Genomic DNA, 22,092 nt, shown 5'->3' with positions numbered 1-22,092 from the left:
AAATGGGAAACTACTTAGTAATTTGTCAAGTAAGTACCTAAAAATGAGTAGATAACGAAGTTTACAGAATGTAAGTGCTGTTATCGTGAAATCAAGGAATAACAATGCAAATGTAAATTATAAATCTTTACTTGAAGAAAGTGTAATGTGATTTTTATACTACGATTACTTAATTCCTTTTTGCTTTATTTCATACTTTAATCCGTAATATATGTGCCTGTAGCACCTGAACGTAGTGAACACAATCGATCACTGTTTTTTTATATCTCATTTAGGCAAACCATGATATAAAACAGACTGTAAAATAATTTTAACATAAAGCAATAAGTACCTCTGATAAAAAAAAGAAACAAAATAAAAACGGAACAAGTGTTTATTGGAGGTATCGAAAGTATTTAGGTACATCAATTGTAAGTATACATACCAGTCACAATAACAGGTTTAATCGTAAATTACTCTATTAATAGATAGATGTGGTAATTATTGGACTCTTTCCAGTTTTTTTTTAAGAAACATTACATTTACCGAAGCAGAGTTATACTTTTAATTCAGATAGTAACATTATAAGGTAATAAATTACGTGAAAGAGTGAAGACCTACTTTCATAGAGTCCCCACAGTTTTTGTGCCTTAGCATCAGCTAAGGCAGGTACAAAAACAGGTAAAACAAAAACCAAAGGCCTGTAACATGTAATAGAGAATTTTGTAAGGTTTACTGACTCGATCTGTAGCTCAGATTAGCATATACAGACACAGGTTTGAGTCTTGTCAGATCGACGAAATTTTTCTTTGTGTTAGATCTTTGTATAAAAATAATATTATGGTATCGAAATTCTTAGGTTTTCGCATTTGTTACACTTCTTTCTTTTTCTTTAGTCATTCCCAACCTCTAAGGTGTAACCTCCTTCAGTTTATGCCATCTTTCCCGGTCTGTAGCAGTTTCTAACCACTTTGTTCCCATCAGTCCTTTGATATCGTCGTACCAATGCGTGTGTGGTCTTCCTTTTGGGCATTTCTTGCCCAATGGTCTCCATTCTACCACTGCCTTGCACCAAGAGCCTTGTTTGCTTGTTTGCTTGTTTGCAGCCCACTCCCACTTCAATTTCGCAACCCGTTTAGTAACATCGCTCACTTTACTTTGCTTTCTGACCCATTTGTTTCTTTTACGGTCCTTCAGCGTAACTCCTACCAGTTCTTTTTCGATTGCTCTTGGAGCAACCAGCAGTTTGTGTAGGATCTCCTTAGTAAAAACCCCTTTTTTTAAATAAGGATTGTTACACGTAGGAAATGAAACTATTTTTTTCCGATCTACATTGCAAATATATTTGTTTTTTCAAACAAACCAACGTTTCGGGTCAGTCAGTCGTGACCATGAGACCTGTAAAGGGCCCGAAAAAGTAGTTCCATTTTCTATAATTATTATGGTAATCAAATTCTATTTTCAATACGGTATTTATTTGCTAAACGCAACCATTGTGGCCGGAGGTTTTGGTAATGAAATGAAAGGCTCGTGGTCCACATAATTTACTGTAAAATAGGAATAGAAAGAAAGGTAAAGTAAAGGCGTAAAGGCCGTAACAAAATAACGATATAAACACAGGCACAATCATACAAAAACACTCCCTGCTTAAATTAAATACACGTTAACAGGTTAGACATGGTAAAAATGAACTTACCCCAAAAGGACCTGCATTTCCAATAATTATGATTTACAAGCAGGTAGGTTACACGATTTTCAATAGTGTAATTGGTCAGAATTTTATTTGAAGTCGAGCTTACTTACTGAATTTAGTAGAGAGTGGCGACGGAAAGAAGAAAGGTAAGAGTAACGAAGAAGAGGAATTTAAAAACGATTCGAAATTTCAAGTTAGATGGCCAGGTACCAGAGAAAAGGGTGATAGAAAGGTGGGTTGACGATGATAGAGGTCGCGTCGTCCCACGATAATCTGATGTTAGTCAATAAAAATCTTTATGATGCTGTTGAGTCAACGGAAGTCTCTGTTGTACAGTTGCCGTTGCTCAGTCTAGCTTTGTTGCTATGTGCATTCTCACATGCCGACCAATTGTTCAGCAACACACTGCCTCGTGTACGCCGATGTACCTACACTATGTTTACGACTCTAACGACGTGATAGTTGTTGATTGTTTTCCTCAGGTTTATGATGTTATTTTCTATTTGACAATGACGTGCTAAAGAGATGAAATTTATAGACTAAACTATTTTATCGAGTATTTAAGTTTTCGCGAATGAAACTTTTTACCTCGGATCTTCTTCGAACTTCCCTTATTTTTAAAAATTAGAAAAAAACGTGCTTAAAAAAAACAGTGGTCATAAACCTTTTCTTCAGACAACAAATTGCAGAAATGAAATATAGAAATGTCATGATAAATGTTTATTATTTTATAGAAAGTTTAAATATAGAAATATTTAAATTTAGTGAATCATAACGAGAATTTCATTTCGCGGTTTTTATAAAGTTTGTTTTCTTACGAAAAACCAAAACTGTCTTTCCGTTTAATACTAAAAAACGAACTGTTAATCATGTATATTTGTTTTTCAAATTAGTCAGCGTTTCGGGCCCCGTACTGTCAGCTGTGACCATGGGATTTATAAAGAGCCCGAGAAGTAGGTTTGTTTGTAAAAACTATTTTATATCATGCCCGATTACAAGGCGACACGTAAACTTCAAAGGCAAAACCATACCCAATTTTCAAAATTAACTTTGTAATAGCTATTTGATTTATCCGTTGTGTTAGATCACATATCAAGAATCTAGTTAACTATTATAGAAATACAAGAAGGAAATAAAAATATTTATTCAGTTTAATTTACTTTTAACAAAAATTATGTAAAAAGAAAACAATAAATATAACGTTACAGTGTTATCATTCAAAATTTTGTTTAATGTAGGTGTATTTACGGTTCGAAAGAAGTATCTTCAATATTGCAAAATACGTTACTTTCAGTGGAACGTACGATCGTGAGTTTCTGTACCTGTAATTGTGCCGGCTTTTTCTCCCTTCGATCGGGAATACAACAGTGAATAGGTACGCTGATAGTACCTACCTAGACTGGTTCCGCAAATACAATCCTACAAATTAAAAACTATAACATACTTATATGTAAGAATTTAAAAATAACCCCGCTTAGTAAACGACCCGGACGTCGTTAACAATATCACTGAACAAAATTTACCAACTGTATATTGCTACCTAAAACAAGTACGTGAGGTAAGCATACCATCTGCACGAATTTATAAACAACAGACCGTGTTAGACAAAGTGTCAAATTACACTAATTACCCGACCCTCACCGGAACACCGGACAATGGCCTCGAATCCTTAAACAGCGAAATAAAACCTCTTTTGTTAATGGTCACAATTACGTTAGGAAGTAACAATCGTGAACGCATCCTTTGGAGACCGCAAATTTTGTAAATGGTAACTCCATACTTTTTTTTTCAATTACGCATTTGAATTTTTAGTTATATATCTTAAGAAGTGTGTATTTGCCACAATTAGGTAATTATAATATTTCAATAAAACTATTATATATAGGTAGCACTAAATAGCAATCGGAATAAATTACATTAGTTAAAGTACGGTTAAGTAAATTGCGAATTGAAAGGGCTTTTTATTAACAAATACCAACAAGTGACATCTGCATAAAACGTCTTGTAATATATAATCACATCTGTCTTCAATAATTTACTTCATTAACCGACAGAACATGATTTATGTACCCAGTAATCAAGTGGTCGCACAATCACCATTGGAATATGTAGTACACTCACCACCAATGACAACATAAGAACTTTTCTGAACGCTACCGTATTATTACTTTTTTTATTGGCAGCACAGATTTCGAAAAAAAACATTCGAAATTTAAACATCTGTCGACACTTAATACGTGAGTATTGTCACCGCTCCGTTTTCAAAATTGATCGACAATGGCGTTCGGAAGCGGGTGTTTAATCATACCTGCTTTACCTATTTTATTGGTAATCTTTTTTCTCTTAGTCCCATTTTAAATCTTACTGCTTAGCATTTATTGATTATTTTGCCAAAAAATAACAATAATTACACATATCTACCTGTATGTGGAATACCTAAATTATTGCCTTTAAGCATTTTGTATTATGTTGAAGTTTTTTAGGTCGTTTAAGTTGTCCCACAACAGCGCAAAAGCCAGTGAAGTGTAATAAAATAATATTTTGCCTAGATCTTGGATTTTAAGCTTCTGAATGACAGATGAATGATTGTTTATCAATATTTTAATTTATGTAAAATGGAATAAACTTTAATGAAAGAGAAAAAATAAAAAGTACCTACTTCACAAAAAAAGTTAATAGCTCAATTTGACGACGGTATTTTTAATCGACCTCGTGTTTTTCTATCGCCGAGGTATTATACGACATAGAAGTTCAACTGTATGGCTTCTCAGGGCGTGTTTCTAATCCCAAGTGTTGTATTTCGGAGGTTGAGGTGAAGGCGGTTTTTGAACGCACTGGTATCAAATTACTGAGCTGTTGGAACGTAGTTTTTTTATCTAATACCATTTATAACGTGGCGTCCTCTATTTAAATATATATGAAAAAGTGTGGTAATGGATCTGTTCAATTGTATACATAGGTACATTAGCTTATATGTATAAAGCGCATATTATGTCAATGTAGGTAACAAATCAATTAAAAAGTTTAAAAGTAGAAAAAAACCCATTTTTTTCATTAGGTACCACTTTTCTTTATCCGTTGTACGTCAACATTATATTTGTAAATATATAAGAAATATCAGTCACTTATTTGAAAAACATATAAAACTAGTTTGAGAAAAAGTAATGAATCAATTTCTCTAAAAATGTTAATAACGTTAGTTATATATGTAAAAAGGAGGGCAGTAATATAGACGTGTAATTTACATGTCTGAATTTTCGGCAAATGTGACACTATGTAATGTTGAAATAAATAATTTGAAAGCCTTTAAACGGCTCTTAAAATGTAATAAAGCATTCTTACCGAATTACTACCTTAATGGACAACGCACTGTAAGTAATAAATATAAATTGTTATAAGAGAAATTAAAACCTAACTGCGCAAAAAAACTACTGCAAGAAATGATGTTCAATAAAGTCCGCTTAGCTGCGGCCGCCATATTGATTTCTTGACATGTAATTGATTCTATGACACTACGAGGGTTTTTTTAATGATATAATAAGTGCTTATTTGACGATGGAAAGTGACGATAAGGTCGACATTGGTTATGCACACCTAAATATTCACTCTCGCACTGAAAAGGTCCAAGTTATAGCGTTCAAATTATTTAGTTTGACGATTTCTTTCATGGTGTTGCCATCTCTGAGGTTCGACACTCGGCTGGGTCAATGTAGAAACCAATTTTTCTTTATTACCATCGTTGTTTCCAGTTCATATAAAACTAGTGCTTTAGTTATTTACTTTGGGATCGAGAAACGTATGTGATGTTGTCATATATTTATTTATTTAGTTATAGTTTCAATAAATAAAATAATAATAAAATAATGATAGAACTCATATCAAAATCCATACATACGAAAAAGTATACTATTCTTCTTCAACAGTCAGGTAAAACACAAAACATAAGAGTGAATTTCATACTGGTACCGGCAATCCATCGTACGACTTTTTTTCGATTCATAATTCCCTTAATATTACAAAACACGTATATCAAATTGCAACCTAGCTAGGTATTCAATGTATATCTTTTTACACCATTATTGTCTAATTGATTCACATTAACACCATAATTAAAATGAACCGATGAGTTATTACCTTGTTAACGGAACTACGATATAAGTATCACAATCAGTAGTTTAAGACCTACCTAACAACTATGTATTCGCGTAATGAAAAGGAAAAAATCAAGGGCAGAAATATGAAACATTAGTAAATTAGTCATTTGTAAAGTAAATTATTTTATTATTGTGTTAATACTATATTTTCTAGAAAAATTTGCAACGTAATTTCGATTAACGAAATTTTAATCAACGCTATTCATTGAAAATTGAACCCTCTTATAAGATACGTAGTGTTTTATTCGAATTCATAGTCAATACACAACAATTTTATTGCTCTACATTATGATACAACTGCGCAAAATTATCAATTAACAAAAGCAAAATGTTATTCAAAAAAACACGACTGTGCAAAAACCTATACTTAAAAATCCAAATTTTTTTACCTGTAACAAGAAAAAACAATAGTAATGAGCATTGTCATTGGTCTGATCATTGGGAAAAATGCAATTTTCTAACTTCACGATTACCTAGCTATAGACATCGTGTTTTATTTGGCGTTTAGGTAGGTACGTATTGTAAGCCGCACTGTTGTTGTCGTTGAAAAAAAAAAACTAATTTAAGCAGCACGTGTGAACAGGTTGATCACTTGGAAGACTACCTTGGACTAAATGCCGTGGCAATGGTTCGAACCCCTTCTTAGACATCTCTAAAGAGAAGGTTTAGGTCATGTAAGTCTCTCTGTTGGGCACAAGTGTCCCGTAACCGGTCACAGCAATTGAACGCGTATGAGTTGATACAAAGATAATAGTGGAAAGGTCATTGGATGTGTGAACCGACTATACTAAAATATTTGCAAAGAAAAGGGACGTACTTCTAGAAAGTGTACTTAATTTTAACACAAGATAATTTGAACCAGAAGTGCGTTAATTTTGTTCCATAAAATCATTTAAAATATATGAATATGGAACAGCGCTACAACTCTAGCAATTTATCTGCGTATTTTATGTCGAACAAAATATCCTTTCACCTTTAATTAAAAGGCATTAAAGCTTGTAATTACCTGGCACTGACAAGTTATTATTACAGTGCTAGACAAATGGGACACGGTGTAAACATGAATATAGTAAAACCACCACGGTCACCCGCGAAGGATTGTGATTTGACGTAGAATTGATTGGCATGTCAAAATTCGAATAAAAACAATTTCAACCCCTCGGGAAACCAGCAAAAAACAATTTCTCACTGGCTTAAAAACGTTTAAAAATCGCGCGCTAACCGCAACTGTCAAAAATATACAAATCGATTAAAAAATTGAAAATCGAACAAAACTTGATGTTTTCTTGCCAGTGTTTCCTGCCTTTAGAAACCGTCATATTTTAAAAATCGAACAATAGGGAAGGAAGTGGCGACCGCAAGACGGCCAAATTACCGGTATCATTCGTAATTATACACGATTTTACCGGGCACATCCCTAATTATAGACGATAATTTTGCGGCCAGCAGTGCCTCCTGAGGGTTCTTGAAATCACCACCTCTGTCACAGACCATTATGGACAGTATATTTAAGAAACGGCTGTTTTTCTTTGATTTACGACACACACTATAAAACATGATTTTTACAAATTCAAGCATAATAATTATGGGTTATAGCTTTAAAATGACTGAAACCAAATATTATAGTTTGTTTCTAATTTGTTTTATGTCGTCCTTTTTATTCTACTCAAGAATATCTTAAAGACTATTCTGTCACTACAGTAATTAATTGACAGATCGATATTTCGGGGAAGTAAGGATGTAAAACCCAAGAAAAATCGTTTTAAAATAAGTTTTTGTACATATCTTATTTCTAAAAAAAATTAGTCATTGATGTTGTATTGGAAATATCCCATTACTACAAAACATTACTATTTGCCAAATAGTGATATTTATTACTTAAATCGAAGTCAAAAGGAAATGGACTAACATTTGTATAATTTTTTTGATTCTCAGTAGTTTTAGAAACTTGTTAGGTTGGATTTACTCCCTTCCGAATGTACCGATATGTATCTATCAGGTTGTTACTTTACTCAAAATTAAACTTTATATGTATATAAATAAGGCTATTACGACCACAGTGGTGTAATCCACATAATTTTTTTTCAACTGTGTTGCTTTAAATGATACTAAAGTACATTTTTTTATTTGGATGCTATTTAAAAAAAAAAATTAAATTTTAGGTACCAAATAAATAGCCTCAGTTATATGTGTAAGTTACAAAAGATAGGCCTTTGTAACCTAATATAGCAAAATAAAAGACTCCTGCAAACAAAATCGACGTACTCAATTTACGTAATCTGTACATTCTGCAGTTTTCTTGCCACGGTAGGGAACTACACATCAAACAGCATTAACTGAATTAGGCTACTTAAATTTGTGCATCGAAGGTTAATAATGGTGCTTTGGAACTTAATTAACAATTCATAAATTATCTAGACGGTTCACTGGTCAAAATTAATTTGTAAGAATATAACGAAGTAACGAACGACTATGTTATGATAATTTTGAAATCCATTAGTTATGGAACAGTATTTATGCTGCTAAAACATGTTTATTTTTTATTAGCTGTGGTATTGTTAATTATGTATACTTTACATAATCGTTTTTCAAAAACAGAACACGTTACTCTTATATGTGTGAAGTTCTTGTAGTAAAGAAATGTATTATTGTATTTTTATTTGTGTTGTTGTTATTACTTCCCTTTTGTTTAATTTTAATTCAAAATGCCAATTTTCTAATTGCAAGCGGTATTTACCTTTTTATGATACCAAGTGACGGGATGAACAAGTCGTGCACCTGATCGTAAGCGACACGCCTGTCCATAACAGTTGCAATGTCACTCAGAGTTTTAAATCGCAAAGATCTGATCACTGCCACTGCGTTCGATACCGTGAGACATAAGTTGACCCGTTCCGATTTGCCTGTAATTTCATTTAATACAAAAATATAACATTACATTTATATATCGAGTTCTCAGGTTTTCGCGATTGTTACACATAGGAAATGAAACTATTTTTCCGGATTTAAATCGCGTATATTTGTTTTTTCAGTCAACTATGACCATGGGACCTGTAAAGGGCCCGAAACGTCGGTTTGTTGGAAAAAACAAATATACACGATTTAAATCCGGAGAAATAGTTTCATTTCCTATTACATTGTGTAAATTGATTCAACATTTTCTCGACGTTGGAGAACAGATGGCATGCAGGTTGGCTCGATTTAGCAGTTAAATAAAAATCCATAAATGCAAACCTTATACATCAGCCAGTGGTTCTGTAAGATACACACAAAAAGGCTTAATGCTTAGTTTACGGGTTCAATACGACAGTGGGTTTAGGATGTTGATGATGCTGCCTCGCTTTTGTAGTGCACTTACCACTTTTTGCGGAGTCACCGGTTAATAATTTCTATGGCTTAATAATTTTTTCTTTTTTATTTAATAACTGTAGGGCTTTAAATCACAAAGATTTCAGTGGCACTGCCACTGCGCCCGTCATCCTGGGACATAACTTGACAAGTCCCAGACCCTTCGTAAACTGAACACCGTACGCACACATTACTGATTGGTGGCAGAAGTAAGTAAGGTGGCAGTACTTCCCTGAACGAACTCTTTTATAAAGAGCTCTATTACTACTAAAATCCACAAGAAAATAGCATCACTGCCCAGCAAAATGCGTAGTGTACCAACTGCATTTTATAGGTCATTCTTTATAGATACGACGTGCCTTCAACGAAGTTTCCGACAGGGATGTGGGAAAAATAACGACTGGTCTAATAACCTGAAAACCTATTTACCTACCTATCGCCCTTTACTATTCATTTGCATTTTACTAATTGAATTAATTATTACATGATTTTAATACATTACTACGAAATTCAGTTTGTTTTACATAAATTTAACATAGAGAATGTCTCCACAACGGATTTTGAGGACCTCGTTGGCTAAGAGGTCTGACGAATTTGAGAAAACAACTTGTCTGTGTCTTTTCTGTATCCTTGCTGGTCTTTGTGTTCCAGGTAGCGAGATAATACTTACTTATAGCTTTGATATAGGAAATACCCAAGTTTTAATATTAATATGTATATTATATAGTATATTTTTAATATATGTGAATAGTTAGTATGGCATGTAATTTGCACCATTGGTGTAATAAGGCCACGTCTGCAAAAGGGCAAGTTTTCAGGAGAAACGTTTTTTTTATAATATCAAGTGACGGGACGAACAAGTCGTGCGCCTGATGGTAAGCTACACGCCTGTCCATAACAGTTTCAGTACCACTCAGAGCTTCAAATCGCAAAAATCTGAGGGGCACTGCCATAGCCCCTATCACTCTGAGACATGAGTTGACAAGTCCCTTGTGTCTGTAATTTCACCAAAAACGGACAAAATCAGTCGATAACTTTCCTTTAAATAGGAGAGTTATGAAATTTCACATATATTTATAATTTCTTTCATAAAGTTCGTGTTATTGTTGTGACATTCACGTAATAAAAACAATTTTCACGTATGAACACAAGCAGCTTTATTATACAAATGGTAATTATTACATTATTCTTATTGAAAACTCGTGTGAGGTCTAGTATACAGAACATTGAATAATAAGCAACAAAAGCGTTTGTGTTAATACTGCGCTGTACATCACGAGACTCGCGTTATAAATAATGGAGGATGGCCGGCATAACGCGCCGCTCGCTGCGGCCTAGGCGCCGGGAACTGAGCAAGAGAAAGTGTGGAGATTTCTTAATTCTAAAATTTTTTTTAAAAGCTACACTCCCGGACACGCCATTCTAAGAAACTTTCATTTTCTGTATTAAATGCCTTCAGCTTAAACAATGTTTGATTGATGAAAAACTATTATGCAATTTCAGTACTGTTATACTAAACGTTATTTCCGTATAATCTAGTTGAAACTTTAAATTTATAAAACCGGGGAAAATTTTTTCTTCAATAATAGCAATATTTTGGCATTATAGTCTTTTAAAAATAAAATGGATTAAATTGTGTTGGCGGAAGTGTATTAGGTGATAATAAGGAGGAGAAAATGGAATAACGCGCCGCTCATTGGAAAGTACTAGACGGAGCTCAGTGTTGAGATATCTGTGCTCTAAATATATATGCACCTATAATTCTCTCTGTCATCCACAGTGCAAGTCGATCTTAACTCGAGAATAGATAAATTATTATATTTTTTTAAGTGTAAAAATGTAATCTACAATACATCACTACGTATAAGATAATTATGACGCAGTTTGAGAGTATAACGTGATTTTCAATGAGGCATCATGATGACCCGTTTAGCACTTGCAAGTTGTCTCGATCTGTGATATTTAAATTGTAAATGCTAAATGTTTACAAAAGCAGTTAAAGTTCAATGAATGTGACGAATTTAGATTGTAATTTTCTTACCTATGGAAAACATACCAATTATATGGTCTTAAACTAGGAATTCCTTGTACTATGATTACCAAAGCAATGGAATTTAGTGTGGTACACTTCATAGAACACACTTCCACTTCATGAAATAAAAATTATTTGAGTTTGGATTTGAGTTTGTTATTCAAGATGTGTCTAGTTGAACATTTCGTTCACACAAGTGTAATCAATTTTATTACACATGGCTAATTTTCGTATTTGTATAGGGAAGGCAAAAAAATTCGACTCCACAGCTCTTCTAGTGCTTGTGCTTGGGTGGCGCCCGCCGCTATAAAATTCGGACAGCGGCGCGGAATCCCACAGATTCCAGCTTAATATTAATTGACGATCGAATCGACCATCCCCTCCTCACATTGCTCTCTCAAATATTTACGTCAAGGTTTTTTAAGCGATGACAGGTTACGATTTTCGTATAGACGGCTTTGTTCATACGTTCCGTTTCTTGTTGGCGCCGATTTGTTGAAACGAAAATTGTGTTATGTTGTTCGTAATGCTTTGAATTTTTGTTTCGAAAGTAGTTTTTGAAATTAGAAGTTTACTCGTATAGAGTTTGTAGAGTATAGTCAACCTACTTAAATAAAGAAATATTTCAAGACATCGACCACAACCAATTATGATAATTTATTGAGCATTGGCTGTAGAGCCATGAGCATAAATAGGTAACGATTAGTTTAAGATACCTACTCAAAACGTTATAATACTTAAACTAAAAATTAATTTGTGTAAAAATTTCTGTAACTACAAAAACCTGCCACATTATATTCATATATTTTCTGTGTACGTTTATCTTATCCAATCAGAGATATCGATGTGAAAATGATGAAGTTCGGTTTTTTACAGTTTAAACGGCTTTGGCATAAATACCAAACAGCCTATTCTTAATTTCCTTTGTTTATTTTGGTTTCACTTTTAATTTAGGTTCAATCATCAAATTGTACCAAAAGTGGAAATTATGTAGCTATAAATAGCATTATATGTTTTTTCGTTTTCTAGCAGAGGTCACGTGGAATGTCTTCTTCTTCATAGGTCTTCATTAGGCCGTCTACTAGCAACAACCTTTGCACGTTGAAGGCAAGACAATGCAGAATGAGATGATCCAAAGCTCACAGCTGAATGACAGAACGTTCCTTTTTTAATTTTTATTCATTTTTTGAGCATTGGCTATAGAGCCATCAGTTGAAACATGTAACAAATAATTAAGAAACTAAAAACCGTAATATATTTAAACTAATATTAATTTGTAAAAATAGTATAACTATAAAAACCCGCAATTTTTCGCAAATTTCGTTTTTAAATTCGAAATGACGTTCTAGAATATTTTTTAAAATAAAAAATGAGTTTTTAAAGTACGACTGCCAGTACCAACTGCGAGGCAATAATTGTACCCGAATTTAGAACGTAAAGACCACGTGTGTGTAGTGTAGTAACAAAAGACGTCCTTACTTGCGGGTTGGCGAGACCACAATTAGTGCGTTTGCCCCGCAACGATGCGAACAAGCGTGAACCAGTAATTGCCTTCGAGGTATACTTACCATTGTGTAGGTAGACCCTGCTTTAACAAAGGTACAACTACCCTATTGGTGCTAATATATGTTTAGATATTAGACGTGTAGTAACTTAGATGTATACATTCATAAAGTTTTCCCAGAACATCGTTCACAAAATTCTATTTAGTAACCATGTGAATTAAAACCGCACATTTGAGTTTCTCGGAATTTATGTGCAAAATTTAATTTGAAATTTACTATGAGCTTTTCGGAGGAATACACCGTGATGAAAACTTGCTCGTCGAAGAACGTTCACAAACCTCGGAAAACGTGTGAAGTTCTCCACTCGTTTTGGGGTGGCGTGGCGGACCATGGACTAAGCCCTCGAGATGACATCCGTCCCCAGCAGTGGGAAGTATGGACGGGTTGATGATGATAACATTAATACGAGGAATAAAAATAAACTGACTGTTCTTGCCAAAAGTCTTCACAATGTTTTTTTTTAAATATCGAGTGACGGAACGAACAAGTCGTGCGCCTGATGGTAATTTACATGCTGTCCGTGACAGTTGCAGTGCCACTCAGATCTTTAAATAGCAAAGATCTGAGGGGCACTGCCACTGCGCCCGTCACCCTGGGACATAAGTTGACAAGTCCCATGTGCCTGTAATTTCACCAGCACCCTTACCCTTCAAAACGGGAACACAATAATGCTGACATTACTGCTTGACGGCAGAAATAGGCAAGGTTAAGGCAGTACTTCCCTGGACGAACTCTTTCACAAGGAGCTCTACTGCTACTAAATTAAGTCACAAATTCATTTAAGGAGCAATATATTTACGCTTCTGCTTATAATAAGATTCACGAGGTTTAAAATTATAGTGAAACGAAAACTTTGTATTAGGTTATTATACAGCCCTTGCTTACTTGGATGATGATCCGTGGTAATGTCCCGTTTAGCTCTAGCGGGTATACAATGTTTAAAATAAATACTGGCAATGACAAATATGTACAAATGTTTATTTATAAAGAGTAACCCCAAGAGTTTCTTGCTCATTCTTCTTCAGGGAATCTGCCGTACGAATGAGCAGTAGAGTTTAATCAATATGACGATTTCAACTGTAATTTACTTGCCCACTGTCATTTACTTACCTATGAAATGAAGATTATTTATTATTTATAAACTTGTATAAAAGTTGTGTAAATAATTACACAACTTTCAAAAAAAAAGTTTCATTTATCTAAAAATAGTATTATAAGCTCATTATTTTGGCGATGTATGAAAAAAAAAGCAGAACACCCACAAAATTATCATCATCGAGATATAAAAAAAAATTAAAAAGATACTTGTAAAAGTAAGCGATAGCTTATTAATAGCCTGTACGAAGGTATCTCTGTATCTTTGTATAAACCCAATTAAAAAAAAAACAAAACGTTAACCAACCGTACGGTGATAGTGCCCATGTCATAGACATGTTTTTATTTTTTTTTTGTTCAACCGCCAAGGCTGACTTTGAAACGCGATACCGGCTGGAAATAAGACATTAGATACCTACTTATAAACGAGGTCGGATGAGAAATTAGAAATAAATTGGTCATTGGCGCGTAAATTTGACAGCTCGGCCCCTGTGACGGGAAAAAACAAATGAAAACGATAATCCAGAAACTGGATTAAAATTTCCTAGAGATTTATGTTATACGACTTTTATTTCTACGTGATAAATGGATAACAATGCGTAACAAATTATCAAAAAGGTTCTGTTTCTGGAATGATAGTATTGGTTTATATTTAAATGAGCAGCAAATTATATAGAAAAGAGGTAGTTATACCTCTGAAACTTTGTTTTTGTGGCTGTCACATTGGCATTTACATAGTTGCCTATTGGTATTTACGTAATTTCGCAAATTTACATATTTCTAGGTTTTTTGTCATAAATTTGTAGAATGTTGGTTGAAGTATATTTACCTACTATTGATTCAAATATGATGTTCCCTTTTGGTCTTTAAATAAAGAGAAACTCGAAAATTTTCACGTATCCATAATGGACGAATGAAATTTGCAAGAAATTTGCGTAAAATTTCAACTTTTCGTTGTACTGGCTAGGAAAGGAAAGTTTTTAAAGGGAAATAAAGGTTATTTATGTTTTTTGCGAAAGAACCAATTAGAAAATCATATTGATAAACCATAGACAAAAATGTGTTACTTGTGTGTAATCTATTAATAACAATTCTGATCTCAAAGGTACTAGACATAACATGGAGTTAGTTCCGTTAATGGAAATTTCAAATAACCTTTTTTTTAAATTTAAACTCTGTAATTGACGGTTACATCAAGATGCGTTATTCCTGTTCACATAACCCTTTCTATATATAATAGGTAGGTTGTCTCTCTTATTTATAAAACGAACATGGGATTATCTCACACAAATATCAGACCATCAGCCAATAGCAACGCAGCATTTATACACAAACAACACTCTCCAAGTGTTAAATTTAACACCTCATCGTGCAGAACATAATCGATCTTATTTAAACTGTATAAGATACATATTCCGTTAAAAAAACCAAAATCACTGAGAGTAGTACTCAACCTTAACAGTACAGATTACAATAGACCGTGTCGCATTGACTTTAGAGATCAATTTATACATTGCTACAAAAGTGAAGTACATTTTGGGCAGAGGCGTCAATTTTCACACCTCGCTGTGTATTGAATTTTCGACTCTACGGTTCAAATTTTAGGTAAAAGAATTGTATGGTAGAGTCATAACGTCGTATGACGTTTTAAAACTAAAACACAAAAAGGTGTCGTATTTCTCGCCTGTGGTGTGAAGGGACTTTCTCCTATCTTGTGATTGGCGGACAGTCCCTCGCAGAACTGACAGGTGTTGATTACTGATTATGTGGATGTTTCATAGTAAATATAGTTATGAAGGTAGGTGTTCATATTGCAGCTTAATGGCCATAGTAGACATTTTGCTCGTGTTAAAAATGATATAGGTATAATATCTACTTTATTTGTATTGATGAATAAATAAATAAATCAAATCGGCTTTACTTGACATGTGCATGCAAAATAAAATTAGAAATAATAATACAAAATTACATAAATACACAAAAAAAAACAATAATAGATAATAAAATAATGAGTGTTATTTTACTTTGTTCTCACAAAGTTACCCCTTAAGGGTATATGTGATATAACAAATACCGGACTTGTTCAAGTATTATTACCTATGTAAGTTTTAGTTTGGTTGTATCATAATATCCGATACTTCAGAGTAGAAAGGGCGTAAAAGCCAACGTATAATATATATTATGATCTATAAGACAAGAAAAAACACTTTATGAACGTTTTCGCTGGTAATGTCATGCTGCTATCATAATTGTAGTTTCATGAAAAATCGACTTTTAGTGGGCAACTTTATTTATGAGTCGCTATGATATTTTTTAAGACACTAAGTGGCGGGACGAACAAGTCGTGCCGTTATACGCGGCGTAGTAAAAGTCTTTTTAAAAAAAACTCAATTTTCCCGAAATTGTGTAATTCGGGAAGAAGTGGTTATTAAATATCTAACCTAATCGCAAAAATGTGAAGGGCATACCTACTGCGCCTGTTACCCTGAGACATAAGTTGACAAGTCACATGTGCCTTGTAATATGGAATTTACCCTTTAAAACTGGAAAGCAGTAAAAAAATCTAAATTAAAATTATCTTAATGTCGCAGGTAAGCTAATTACACTTACAAAAAAAAATACACTTGAAATCATCACATTTCAAGTTCAAAAGCCAAACCGTTTTATCTCTTATGTAATCCCGAACAAAGTAATAATATCCTTTACTTAGTAATGTGACCTTTACATGATTCTTGAACTTGTCAAGAGAAAGGTCCAAAACAGCTTTTGGAATCCTATTATAGTACAAAAAACTCACATTACTGCTTTGCTGTAGAAATAGTAGGTAAAGTGGCAGTACTTCCCGCGACGAACTCTTTCACAAGGAGGTCTACTGTTACTAATATGACACTAATGATAAATAATAATGAAAAAAAAAACTAATATGGGATTAACAAAACGTATCTTTGACGTAATAAAGCCGTATGTGATACCTACGTCAAAAGTGATTTTAATTAGGTACATGAGTTATAAAAATAATACAAACTGCTTACATGAAACTAATTATTTATGTACATTTGAAGTTTTTTAATTCTCCTATTTAAGCAAAAAAAAGTTATCGATTAATATTATTCGTAGACTCTTTAAATCTATCTCCTGAAAAGCTGTTATTTTGCAGAAGTCGAATACTCCCACGAGTTCCGTTGTATAGTTCTATTGATAGAACTACCGGTATTTTTCTTGCAATTCCCAGTAGTTCTGTGGAATTGATACCTCGTGGAGAGGCGAAGCATGAGTCGTGTATATTTTTGGTGGTGGTGTTTTTGACTGTAGTTGCGTTTGTGTTATTTATTTTATAATTTTTTTGTGAAGGGTGGGGGGGGAAAATTGACTGCATGAAAAAATAAACAACACAAACGCAGCTATTTTGCACGATTTAATCTTCACTGGGTTCGCATAGTGGCAAATTAATTTACTTCCATTTTTATTAAACTCCATAGAGTTTTCAAATAAGTAATGTCCTCTTCATATCGATAATGAAATCAAGCAGATCGTGAGGCCTTATCACTTTTCACCTTTGCTGATAGTAGGTTTCATCGAGAAGTTTTCTTTCGCCGTTAAAAAAGTGTCTAGTACTACGTTACACTACCCGTCTAAAACGTTACACCATCAAAATGCCACTTCAACGCTGCAAACTGTTTAAAGTCACGCAGCAATCTTCTCGGAAAGACCGGTCGATTAATCTCCGGCTATCTCCAACGCGTCACGTTTTGCTCGCATCGTGACGTGACGGGGACAGACGCCGCGACGCGTTACCGGGAACACTCGAAATAGTCGCCATCTTGGGCACCGGTAATAGCCCGGAAAATTTATCTGTAATGAAAATAAAGTATAATTCACTTGGAGGTTTTGTATTTCAATTTTGCCATTTACGTGCTTCAACACAATAGTGAAACAAAAACTTTACACTAAAGGTTAATAATGAACATGTTTCAAACTAGAAAACTCCATGTACCGGAGCAACGAAATTCACACCAAGGCACTTTCCAGAATACCCAGCCTGGAACTAATTTTGATAGAAGATATTGCTTCGAATTTTTTCTAAGTATTCGATTTTTGTATTAATAATAATAACAAACTAGTTGATCAATTTCTCAAAAATAATCATGATGGTGAAACAGCCTGACATTCAATAAACTTAATTATGACTTAGAAGAGTTCATTTCCCAAATTGGTCCAAACGGGAATCGAAACCGGGACCTCCCCATCCAGCGCCCACGGTGTAAACAGTAGGATCACCGAGGTCGACAATTCTTATTTATTATTCTTATAGGTAGGTTATATGACAGCTTCTGCGTACTCGGAGGACAAAATCGATAGTAGTGACTCGTTTAGCTCTTGCAGGTTATTGTAAATGACAAATGTGTAATGTGCAAAGAACAACTCGTAGAGTGTCTTACTGATTCTTCTTCGAGGAATCTGTGTGACGATTTCAAGTGTAATTTGCTTACATGAAATAAAGGCAAAGTAGGAGTTGTGTTCACATTGGATGTCTTAATTTAAAAGAATTATACCCTTATGGACATACCTTAAAATAACTACATTCTCATTAGTATAGAAGTAGGGCTCAAGCATTTATAATATTTGTATATTAAACGACCCGGTATTGGTTTTTGTTATAGGGACATAGAAAAATATTTTACAGATGATCTACGTAGTTAGCACTGTATTTCTTTGACTAAATCATAACCCCTCGAATTTCCAAGCTGCGTTAAACTTTTTATTTTAAAACAGAGATCTTTAGTCTGTCGGATTTTAAAAATTGGTTTACTAGATTGCCGAGGTTTGCTCTAACAAATTAACTCAACATATTTCTTCGTTATTCCTTCATGTAAGAAGGCATATGCAGTGTTAGTAGAGGTTCACTCAAGTTGACCAGTTGAGTGTGCTGTCATGGCGGTGGTAATAAAAGGTCTTCGGGTAGGGTCCTAATACCATAATCATCAACCCATTTGTACGTCCCAATGCTGTGCACGGGTCTCCTCTCAGCATAGACCGCCACGCTGGTCCAATGCGGGTTGGGGTCTTCACACGTACCATCAGGCTACTACGTCCTCTTAATATATATTTATTTTTACCTCATTATCATAATCACAGTAGCAACAAGGTTATGATGTCATAATGACGTCGTACATGCTATGACAAAAGCAGATGTTACTTACTGCCATCACGTTACTACGTAATTTGAATTTGAATTTGGAATACGGTTGCGATTATGGCCAGTTGCTGAAAAAGCAAGGAGATGTAGACTGATATACGATATCTATGATAAATTTTCTACAATAGTTTTATTTTAAAATTACTGTAAAGCATTTGAGGGATACTTACCTAGTACTACCAACTAAACCCACGCCTTTTATATTCAACGCTTCCTGATAGAGCAGTATATCTAAAGAATACCAACCCACAGAGCAAAATAGAATAAAGTTTTACAAAAATATTTTCCATGCGATAACACACGATAATGTACTTTGATATTTAGGTAATAGGGTTAGAAGGAAATGCAAAAGAAATCTTTGTAGTGGAAACGACACGCGCGAACGTCAATATTAGCACGACAAAGAGAAGGCGAAGTAAACGACGCACTCAAATATACGATAAGTTTCTGCGTATTGTTGTTTTTGCTCCCTTTTCAACCTTATTTCGTTGGCAGAAGAGCAATAGGTTTGTTTGGTTCTATTAAGTTCTATTGAATCTCTTCGGTTTTATGTTTAGTCGCTATGTTTGGGCTGTTGTAGTATTCAGGGAATGGCGCTACGGTATAAGGATGATATCTAGGAGATTTCTGAGTAAGTGATGGTATTCATATACAGCTTTTAACATGTGTTGTTTTACAGGTAAAGATATACTATGGCGACATTTCAAGAACGGTTAGTTGTTCCACCAGTTACAAGTGACTTACAGAACTCTAGAGACTACAGTGAACTTATTAATAAATAAATATTAGATAACATAACATACGTTGCTCTGGTCCCAAAGTAAGTAGCAGTAGAGCTCTTTGTGAAAAAGTTCGACCAGAGAAGTAGCATTTTACCTATTTCCGCCGCCAAGCAGTAACGCGAGCATTTGCGTTCCGGTTTGAAAGGGTAAGGGTGGACATTGGACTTGTCAACTTATGTCTCAGGGTGACTGGCGCTGTGGCAGTGTCCCTAAGAGTTTTGCGATTTAAAGCTCTGAGTGGCAAGTGTTATAGGTAGGCTTGTCGCTTACCACCAGACGCACGACTTGCTCGTCCCGTCACTTGATATTATAAAAAAAAGTAACTAAAGCACTTGTGTTATGGAAATCGGAAACAATGACGGTACTACAGACTCGTGACAATGTAGAAAAGTTAGTTTTCTGCATTGACCCGGCGGGGGATCGCACACGGGTTCACAGAGATGGAGACACCACAAAAATCAGGGATGTTAATATGGCGACCTATCAAAAGATTGAGAATTTGCATACAAGAAACTGGATCACATTTAGTGCAGTCAACAGCTCATCAATAATTCATCTAACTGTCTCCGTGGCCAAACGGCTATCTTGCTCGACTGCCACGGAGAGGTCCCGGGTTCCCCGAGCCGGGAGAAATATTTACATGGCCTACATGAATTTCTCCCTTGGGTTTGAGTGTAATTTATAGCTGTTTATCTGTGTGTCCATGGCAACGGCGATACAGGGTTTCCCCAGTGGGGGGTTATGGGCGTGTGCGTTATAATTATTATTATCATCAAGCTATGCACTTTTATTCGAACATCGCCTCCAGTGCAATGGAACAAGATCCGTCAATGTACAGCTTGATGTACTGCCGTCTGTACATTTGATAAATAAATTACAAATACTTAGTTTGTTCTTATGTTTAATAAATTGTATAATCTAACTGTTCCTTTAATTTAAGATACTATGTTACTTAAAAGGAATTAATACTTATAATTGCTCTTTCTTTCGACGTCACCAATAGCAGGACTTTTTTCACTTTGATCGTTCGATTCCCAGGTGAGGCAAGCAACCATATTAAAATCTTAAAAAAAAACATAATAACGTCTTGTGAAGCAAAATAGCCTATTTACAATATTTAAAGTAGGTAATTCCCCTTCGTGTCGCATAGCCGTGAGACACCCTGTATTAGAGGCACATACATCTCTGCACGTATTAGATGCGACTTGATAGTAGGTACAACTGCACACATACAAGTAACTGTACACAAGTAGTGAAGGGAAATTATTTGAAATAGGTAAGCAATGTAGAAAGTACACAGCTAACGTTGCAATGCAAAATAATGCCTATGTACTATTGCTCCACTGCTCCTTTGCCACATATCGTCGCCTTAGGTGAAAACTTCGCAAACGCGTTTTCACACAGTTCGCTTTTATTGATTTTTGTTTATTTATTTTATTTGAACTTAATTGCACACAAAACAGTACAAATGGCGGACTTTATGCCATTAGGCATTCACTACCAGTCAACCGGAGAGCTTCAAAATAATTAACAGGGGTGCATAACATGATAATTAAAACAGATAGGAAGAAGTTTATAAATAATTATGATATATAGTTTAAACTCAATATAAATGTAGCGTATAATATTATATGACTAACTACATACTTATATAAGCAACCTAACACACACATAATATATAATACATACACATATATATTCAATATGCATATATATAACAATATCAGACTAATGGGATGTAGAGTGAGACTCCAATATGAAATCGCGGACTAATTGCTTGAAAGCTTGTTTATTTGGCGCTTTTTAAACATGAGGCGGTAGAGCGTTCCAGAGTCGTATTGCCTGAAGAGTAAATGAGTTAGAAAGAAAACCAGTACGGTGAGAAGGAATTAAAAGAGTCAATTTGCTGTCTGAGCGAAGATTGCGATTATGGGATGCACCCAAATTTATCATTAATGATAGAGTAAAGAGACGAAAGTATTCTCAAATCCCCACGCTAGCGAATCGTAAGCCACTTCAGCTCATTGCGACATGCGGACACGTGATCAAATTTTCGAAGTCCATTAATAAAGCGAATGCAACTGTTGAGCAAGCGATCCAATTTGTTGAGACGTTCCTGGGTGATATCAGCATAACACACATCAGCATAATCAAGGATAAGAAACATAGTGGCCTGTACTAAGAGGATTTTCGTTGAGATGGGAAGAAAGTGTTTAAAGAAGAAAGTGTTGGTAGAACGATCTTAAG

Source organism: Hyposmocoma kahamanoa, unplaced genomic scaffold (genome assembly GCF_003589595.1).
Source record: "Hyposmocoma kahamanoa isolate Upper Pololo Valley unplaced genomic scaffold, ASM358959v1 160, whole genome shotgun sequence".
Lineage (NCBI taxonomy): Eukaryota > Metazoa > Arthropoda > Insecta > Lepidoptera > Cosmopterigidae > Hyposmocoma > Hyposmocoma kahamanoa.
This window is presented reverse-complemented; position numbering follows the sequence as displayed.